The sequence below is a fragment of the Pteropus vampyrus genome, unplaced genomic scaffold (assembly GCF_000151845.1).
Source record: "Pteropus vampyrus isolate Shadow unplaced genomic scaffold, Pvam_2.0 Scaffold229, whole genome shotgun sequence".
Lineage (NCBI taxonomy): Eukaryota > Metazoa > Chordata > Mammalia > Chiroptera > Pteropodidae > Pteropus > Pteropus vampyrus.
In genome coordinates, this window is record NW_011889010.1 from 1,030,734 (window position 1) to 1,040,417 (window position 9,684).

The 9,684-nt window shown below is 38.2% G+C and overlaps 1 long non-coding RNA gene and 1 other non-coding gene across 2 annotated transcripts in view; both read left to right on the forward strand.

Moving 5' to 3' along the window:
• Positions 1-88: 88 nt before the first annotated feature.
• LOC111728800 overlaps positions 89-9,684 on the forward strand; it is a 102,224-nt gene continuing 92,628 nt past the window's right edge. Inside the window, exon 1 of the long non-coding RNA XR_002775961.1 lies at positions 89-343. This is a non-coding gene — a long non-coding RNA (uncharacterized LOC111728800). The remainder of the gene's footprint in view (positions 344-9,684) is intronic.
• LOC111728813 lies at positions 3,273-3,377 on the forward strand. Its single transcript, XR_002775964.1, has one exon. It is a non-coding gene; the product is annotated as a U6 spliceosomal RNA (small nuclear RNA).

Below are 9,684 nucleotides of genomic sequence, written 5' to 3' on the forward strand. Positions count from 1 at the left end.
AGTGAAGGACGTAGGACTCTCCGGAAAGACCCGCCCCTCCTCCCTCTTCACCCTCTTCCCTCCTCCTCTCCACACTCCTTTCCTCCCTTCCCACCGCCCCTCCCCAATCCTTTCCTCCTTCCCCTGTCCCCTCCTGCGCGCAAACTCGCTACTCCCTCCGGGTCACGCTCGGACCCCGCCCCTTTGCTGCTGCGCAGGCGCGGCCGTCTCTAGTCGAGTTGCGCGCAGACGCCTGCGTCATTGGGGTTCGTGTGTCGAGTCACAGGCGGCTTTGCGAGAGCAGCGGCCGAAGCGAGCACGGTGGAGGTGGCCTCGACTCTAGGATTTCTACCTCCTGATCTCTGTAGGTTCTGGGTCAGGCGACTCGCGAAAGTCAGAGAAAGTGCTATTTATGTAAACTCTTGTGAAGGAGAAAGGTTTGAAAATGCTAGCACTTGGTGAGAAAGTAAGGAGAAAACCTAAAAACTCGGATTGAGAATAAATCGTTTAAGGTCTTGGCTCATTCATCAAGAAATGAGCTAGGATTCTTAAATGAGAGTTCCTTCTCCGTTGTAGTTAATAAAGTAAGGACTATACTGGCCGTGGCGGCATTACGTTTAACGACGGTCAGTATCAGAAGAAGGTGGTTTCATTAAGCCTCTATCTGGCAAGTATCTTTTTAGTGAACTTTTCTGGTATATCTAAAGTTTATAAGCTGCCCCCCCCCCCAAAATGGGAGGAGAATTACTGCAGAACGACAGGTGAGAAAATGAAATGCAGGTGTATATATGCCTGTGTCATATTAAAGAGTACTTTTAAAATAGAGAACTAGGTGAAAATTTCACAGTATTTAGTATGTGTGTATGCTGACATTGAAGATTGCAGTAAAGGAGCGCGGATGCAGTCATACTTGTACTCACGTTAAATTCCTAAGATTCGTGCATTTATCGTCAGTTACTTTGAATAATCAATAACATTTCCCCCTTTCTGTTACTGTCCTCAGAAATTGAATGTAAAATACATTTGAGTGATACATAATGAATTTGTTCTCAGTCTGTATAATACAGATAACATAATTTCATGCTTTTAGGTGTACGAAAGCACCATGACAGTATTTCTAAAGTACTCCTTGAGTGATAAAGGCATGAAATAAAATATTTAGTAGGTTTTTATCACAAAATACTGCACCATGACAGTATTTCTAAAGTACTCCTTGAGTGATAAAGGCATGAAATAAAATATTTAGTAGGTTTTTATCACAAAATATTCAAAGGATGTTTCCTTCTTTTGCCATCGGTAAAAAAAAAAAAAAATGTACATGATCTCACGGTTCTAAGATTTAAATTGGAAGTGGTCAGCTTTCAATTACTGTATAGCATAACTAAAAATTATATAGAGTACTACGTTTCTGTTCAGCATTTTAAACTTTTCAGAAACGTCTGTGGAAGGGTTTTGTTTCAGTATGCCTTGCCACTAATCATTGGATTAGTAAGTGTAATTGCTACAGGCTTTCGGGTTTTGTGAAAAGATTTAGTCTAAGGCCCCAATTACTAATTAAATGGTTTTGTAGATATAGATCTGGGAATGGGAGTTAAGTGATGGGGTTGAAAGAGAAAAAGCTCAGGATAGAGAATTATTGTTTATTAAACACCCTCTATTTGCCTGAAACTCAATATATTATACTTAATCTTTAGTTCATAAAACAGACTTTTGGAAGTAGACATTAATAGCTTTATTTTATAGATAAGATAATGAATGAGCACTTAAATAAATAGCTATTAGGTGAAAATATTGCGTGTGCAGTGTGTATTTATGTTTATTTGTTTGTGATGAGCAAAGAGAAAAGTCATTTCCAAAGGCAGTGGTTAGAGTTGGCCAACTGCAGCAGCTCTACTGTGAAGTTAACTTTCCCCTAGGATATTTTTATCACCCTGTAGCGTCGAAAGCAGACTCATTTTAGGTTAGAAAGAGCTATGATAATAAACCATCATGTAAAGTAATTACAAATAATCCTTTTATGTAGTATATGTTCATGTATAGTAAGAATTGTACGTGAACATAATTTTAATTGTAAGGAAAAACTAGAAATATATCAACCACTTTGGAGAGGTGGGTTAATATTTCCTTATGACTTATAAGGCACACCAGGCTAATCTCACTACCCTATTTTAAGTTCTCCCATGCTTCCCTTTTTATTTAGAATAAAATCCAAGTGCCTACCATTGATAAGACCTTATATGAAGCAGCTCTTGAGTCTTCCTTTACTCTCCTCTTTACTATGTAGACCACACTGGCCTTCTTATGGTTCTTCCTCAGATCAAACTCTTTCAAGTTTTCAGGCTTTTGTACTCACGGAACTTTCTTCTCTGGCTCCTGTAATTTAAGTCTCTGCTTAGAAGTCATCTCCTCATGGAGTCAATTCTAGATTATCTACCACTTTGTTTCGTTACTGTGCTTACCTTTTAAAGTATGATTGGCATACAGTATTATATTAGCTTCGGATGTATAATACAGGGATTCAACATTTATATAACATGTGGAAACCAAAATAAAAAATATAATACTATTCACAATCACTGGAAAACAAAACAACTTAGGTATAAGTCCAGCAAAACATGTACACGACTCATACTGAAATCAACACAACACTGATGGAAGAAGAATGAACAAAAGAACAAAATATATGAAGATACATATTATGATGGATTGGATGGCTCAATGTTCATTATCCCCAAATTGATATACAGGTTTAATAAAATTTCTATTACAATCTTAGCAAGACTTTTCTTGTAGATAAATAATTAGTCTAAAATTATATGGAAGGCAGAGAAACCAGAATAATGACAACAATTTTGAAAAGGAATTAAGTAGGAGGAATCACTCTACCCAAATTTAGTTCTTATTATATACTACAGTAATCAAGAGAGTGTGTTACTGTCAGAGGGATAGACATAGATCAATGGAACAGATTAGACTACAGAAATAGAAGCACAGAAATATGCTCAACAGAATTTTGACAAAGGTGCAAAAGCTGTTCAATGGAGAAAGGATAGCCTTTTCAACAAACAGGGCTGGAGTAATTGGCTATCCACAGGCAAAAAACAAGCCTTGACCTCAACTTCACACCTGATAGAAAAGTTAACTCAAAATGGATCATAAATTTAAATGTAAAACATAAAGCCATAACACTTTTTGATTAATATAAGAAAAAATGGGACCTAGAGTTTGGTAAGAGTACTTAAGACACCATAGCAAATAGATAAATTGGACTTTGTTAAAATAAAGAACGGTTTTTGCTCGCTTCAGCAGCACATACACTAAAATTGAAACGATACAGAGAAGATTAGCATGGCCCTTGCTCAAGGATGATACGCCAATTCGTGGTGTTCCATATACAAAAACAAAAACAAAAAAAAACCTCAGTGAAAGATTCTTTTAAGAGAATGAAAAAAACAAGCTACAGACCAGGAGAAAATATTTGTAAATCAGATATCTGATAAAACTTGTATCTATAGAAAAGAACTCTCAAAACTCAATAGTAAAAGACATTAACTGACACTATCAAAAAAGTGAAAAGACCATGCACAGAATAGGAGAAAATATTTGCAAAGCCTATATCTGATGTGTGTTTAATATCCAGAATATATAAAGAACTCCTACAACTCAACAATAACAAAACCCAATTCAAAAATGGCCAAAAGACTTGATAGATATTTCTCCAAGAAAGATAAGCATATATATATATATATATATATATATATATATATATATATATATATATATATATATATATATATATATGGCTAATAAGCCCAAGAAAAAGATGCTTAATGTTATTAGCCATTAGGAAGATGCAAATCAAAACCACAATGAGATACCACTTCATGTGCATTAGGATGGCTATTATTTTTTTTTTAAAGATGAAAAATAAATGTTGGTGAGGATGTGGAGAAATCATGCATTGCTCATGGGAATGTAAATGGTCTGTCTGCTGTGGGAAACAATTTGATGGTTCCTCAAAAAGTTAGAATCACCATATGATCTGATCTAGCAATTCTACTTCTAGGTATAGTTCTAAAAGAATTAAAAGCAGGGACTCAAATAGGTACTTGTACACCAATGTTCATTGCAGCAGTATTTACAATATCCATAATGACCCAAATGTTCATCAACAAAACAAAATATGGGAGATACAATTTTAAGTGTATAAAAAATATTATTCAGCCTTAAAAAGAAATGAAATACATGCTACAACATGGATGGGCCTTGAAAACATTATGCTATGTGAAATAAGTCAGACACAAAAAGATAAATATGATTCTACTTGTATGAGGTCAAGTTCATAGAGGCAGAAAGTTGAATAGAAGTTACCAGAGGCTGGGAGAAGGAGGAACTAGGGAGCTATTGTTTAATGTGTAGAGTTTCTGTTTAGGAAGATAAAAAGTTTTTGAAATGGATAGTGGTAATGATTGAACAACGTTATGAATGTACTCAATATCATTGAAATGTACACTTAAAAGTGGTTAAAATGTAAGTTATATGTATATTTTATCAATAATTTTTTAAAGAAAATCTGCATAAATTAAGCAATTCAATTAAAAATGAGCAAAGACATGAAGATATATTTCACTGAAGAGGATATACAGATAGCAAATAAGTCCAGGAAAAGATGTTCAACATCACTAGCCACTAGGGAAAAATAAATTAAGACTACTAGATATCATTACACGCCTATTAGAACAGCCAAAATAAAAAATAGCAGTACCAATGCTGGCAAGGGTGCAGAGAAACTGGATCTCTCGTACATTAGTGATAGGAATGCAGAATGGTTCAGTTGCTCTGGGATGCTGTTTGGCAGTTTTTTAAAAGTTAAATATGCAGCTGTTTTATGTCCTAGCAATTGAAGTAGATTTTTATTCAAGAGAAATGAGAATTTGTGTTCATACAAAACTACACAAATGTTCATAGCAGCTTTATTTGTAATAGCCAATAACTAGAAACAGCTAAAATGTTTGTCAATAGCTAAATGGCTAAAGAAACTGTGGCACATCCATACCATGGAATACTACTCAAAATAAAAAGGAGCAAACCCTTGATGGATATGACAATTTGGATGGATCTCAGAAACATGATGTTAAGCAGAAAAAGCCAATCTCAAAAGTCACATAATGTGTGATTTCATTTACATAATAAACTTGAAATAAGCAAGTTTTAGAAATGAAGAACAGATTAGTGGTTGTTGGGGGGAAAGGCAAGAGAGAAAGAGAAGGATGGGTATGAATATAAAGGAATAACATGAAGGTGTTCTTTGTGGTGATGGAATAGTTTTGTATTAGTATGACTTTTCCAGAGAAACAGAACCAATAGAAACTGAACCATATGAGATTTATAAGGAATTGCCTCATACAGTTATGGAGGCTGTAAAGTACCAGGATCTGTATCTGGCAAGCTGGAGTCCCAGGAGAGTTCCATTTCAAGTCTGAAGGCAAGCAGAGAGCATGGATTCTCTCTTACTCTGCCTTTTGTTCTCTTCGGTCCATCTTTTAATGGATTGGATGAGGCCCATCCACATTGGTAAGGCAATCTGCTTTACTCAGTCTGCTTAGTTGACTGTTAATCTCATTCGGAAACGTTATTACAGACACATCAGAGAATAATATTTAACCAAATATGTGGGCACTCCATGGCCCAGTCAAGGTGACATAAAATTAACCATCGACTGGGCACCTATACACATCTCCTTGAATCATATTTACATATTAAATCTCCAAATAAAGACGATAACTAGATCATAATTTTACCTAACTATCCTATGTAAAACCAGAAACACTAACTCCTTCCGCGGAAGAGGAGGTAAAGTACTTGAGTGATGTTTACTCTTCTCCTTGATATCCTGTAACTTAAATGATATGATGAAAAATTAACAGGACTTAAATACTATGTTATATCTTATAAGGGGACAACAGAGGAAAGAACACAAAAATATTTGATTAATATGTACTAACATTTTTGTTATAAACTAAGCAAATATATCACACATGCAAACATTCATAACAAAATAAGAAGGGAATACTATGACAATTAAAGTCTTCATTTTTGTAACCGGTCATGTGGTTTGAGATGGTGTTTATAACTACTGTTTCCCACTATTCTGTATTCCCTGTGCCTTTAGCAAGCACCTCAGCTGATTGTGGTTCTTTGCCTCTCAGAGTGACTCAGACCTCATTCCTGAAGAGTTTGGGCTATTAGTAGTCCCTCCTGGAATGGATTGTTGTAGATTTCCATTGACTTTAATCACAGGGCATGGGAATATTAAAAGATGCCCTAAGGGATCTCTTGTAATCCAGACAGAGTGCATTCCTTCTCTCCATTGTGGAGTAGCAGTGTAATTTCCCCTTGATCAGTCAGACCAGCCAGCACAGTAACTCCCTCCTTTGCTTGTTGATTAATAGTTATGAGGAGTCCGAAGTGGCCTAGTGGCTTTCTTAACCCCCACAGTTCAATGGCATTATTCTATTTTCTGATGGAAGCATTCCTCTCATTGGAACCAAGACTTCTAAGGTGGCAGAGCAAAAGGTCACAGGAACAGGGAACAAAAATTTGGTTACAGGTCACTAGGGATAACAGTAAGTGGTACCACTCCCATGTTTACCCCTTAATTTTGGACTTTTGAAACCTAGCTATGGGAGAAATGGCACCATATATCAGATGCTGGCTGATTCAGAGCATATACAGCCCTCCGGAGAAATTTGCTCCAAGACCATCTGCAAACCAGGCCAGAGTCTTCTCTTCCTCTGTCAATAGATTGTAGGCAACTCCTTACAAAGCCATAGGTGCAGGCTGGGAGAGAGAAGGCAGTGTGGCAGGAGTGAATTTGAGCCATTTCTGCAGGTAACTTACTTGTGCCTTTAGGACCTGCTTAGGCCCTATCACAAAGATATCTTTTCCATTTGATGATGGGGTGCTGCTGTACATACCACATTTATGGCTTGGTGGGTCGATGACACCCAGTTTATGATGGGCAACTCAGGTCACATAGTATTTTGGTGGCTGATGGCTATGTATTCAGTCTCTACTAAGGCCCAAGATCTGTTTTTCAAAAGGAGAGTAGTGTATCTACACACAAGTGTCTTACCAGAAACTCTAGAGTGGTTGATACATTTTGCTCACCAGGTCCAATAAGTAGGTCCAATGGTCTATTACGTTGCTATCTTGTGGAAGGAAAAGTGATCAGACACCTGTAAATTAAATTATGACCCCCAAATTAAGGCTGTAGAGTTAATGGTCCCTTGAAGTAGGCGGGCTAAGGTGTGTTGGTGGCCTAGCTATCTGTAAAGAAACTGCTTCTGGTGGCCTTTACTAATAGATATGGAGAAAAAAAGCATTTGCCAGATCAATAGCTGCATACCAGGTACCAGGGGATGTGTTAATTTGCTCATGGAATGAAACATTTAGTAGAATAACTGCAGTTGGAGTTTCCATCTGGTCAAGCTTATGAAAATCTACTGTCATTCTCCAAGATTCATCTGTCTTCTGTAGAGGTTAAGTAAGTGAGTTGAATGGGAATGTGAGAATTACCATTACTGCATCTTTCACAGCCTTGTTTATGTCACTAATTTCTGCAGTCTTTCCAGGAATGTGGTGTTGCTTTTGGTTTACTATTTTCATAGGTTGAGGCAGTTCTAATGGATTCCTCTTGGCCTTTCTCAATTTAATAGTCCTCATTCTAAAAATCAGGGAACCAGTGTAGGGATTCTGCTGGTTGCTGAGTACATCTGTTCTAATTATTAATTCTGGAACTCGGGAAATAAATACAGAATGGTTTATGGGACCCACTGGGCCCACTGTGAAACAGAGTTGAGCTAAAATTTTATTGATCACTTGGCCTCCATACTCTGGTGGATCACAGTGATATTTTAGATCTCATGGAATTAGTGTCAGTTAAGAGTCAGTGTCCAGTAGTCCCTGGAAGCTCTAATTATTACTCCCCTCACCGCCTTCCACCAATGCACAGCTACCCTGGCAAAAGATTGTAGGTGACTTCAGGAAAGGCTGGGAGAAAGACTAACAGTATAAATTTGGGGCAGCGTACTGGGGTCCTTCCTCAGGGGTACCTAGCCTCTCCTTCATTTAAGGAGTTCTGGGTCCATAAACTGAGTCAAGTCTGGGAATTGATTGAGGGGCCATGCTTTCTCTTTTTATGTTTCGCACTAGACTTTTATTCACTTGACCTGGAAATTTTCTGCTTATACTGACCAAGTAAGAATTTAGTAGGTTTTCTATCTATTTCACTTTTAGGAACATCATGATCAACTAGCCAACTTATAGTTTGCTGCTTTGACTCTACCATTCATTATGGTAACCATACCCACTTGCTTTTGGCAGTGGAGGGCTGCCACTTCACCCTTACCACCCCAGGATCCAATTACTCCATTGCATTTCGGTTTCTCACTATAAGGTTTGGCCTATAGAAAAATCACTGAGCTCTTCAAAGATGTTGGGGCTCCCCTCACAAATTTATTTCTCAACTAGTAATGAAAGGTATGTGTCTAGACCCTCCCAATGTAGGTCTTCAAATGACAAATCCACTCTAACATTTCAGCCTCTACAAGACTTCAGATCTTTTCTTCTACATTAAACCAAGGCAGGTCTGGCAATTCTAATTTGCTCAGTGTGGGGTGATTGATAGCACTAAGGGAATTAGTGTAGATAGGAGAAGAGAAATAGCTTCAAGCTGTGCACTCCAAAGTTAAGATATTTGGAAGACTAGGGGGAAACAAGACAGAAGGGCAGATTGATTAAGAGTGATTGTGCTTGACCATACAATGTAGATAAAGATCAAAGTTAAGATATTAGGGCTGAGAGACAATGAAAAGATGTTAGAATACATGAATTGTAAATTCTGCTGGGGTCAGAGGGTTGTTGAAATTTTCCAGTTTCCAAAGAGAGGAAGTGAGCTAGAAAGGTAATAATGGTCATAAAAGTAGAATGCCTCCAACTGGAGGTGATCGAGAGACAATAGTTATTGGGAGTGGCAAGGACTGAGGTATGGCCATGTGCGTGTCAGTGGCTGGAGTAGGGTGGAGGATAAAATCATTGGAGGAGAGGAGGTCAAGGCACTAAGCGACAGTGTATTAGATGGATCACTTACGTGAACACTGGAGTCAGCTGGGAATTATGACTGGGAATAGGGTTTGAGACAGTGTCAGGGAGTTAGGAATTAAAATCTTCAAGGAATGGCAGGAGGTGGGGGCTGGGGATGGTGGGGGCTGGGGATGGTGGTGGTGGTGGAGGTGGGTGGACACTGGCCCCGGGAGTGGTTTGAGGGACAGGGAGTGCTGGAGTTTGATGTCATAAAATTTAAATGGGGATGTTATGGAGGAGGGAGGAACAATAGTCTGCAAGGAGCAACAGCAGCAAGAATGTCTCCACCTGTGGCCTAGCGGTAGTAGAGTTTGGGCTGCAGAGGAGCGGGCTGCATGGTCGATGCAGTTTTAAAGCAAGAAGTGAAGGAAAAGGTTGAGAGAAGGCAATTTTACTGATGACTGAGTCTCAGAGGGCACCATGGAAAGATTTCGGGTGTTGAACAGGGTAAGAGGTGGGCCAGAAAATGGCATGTCCAGAGCCTTATGGGAATTAGAGACCTGAAGGTGAGAGTTGACTTCAGATTTTTGTGGCAACTAAAATCAACAGGCACAAAGAATA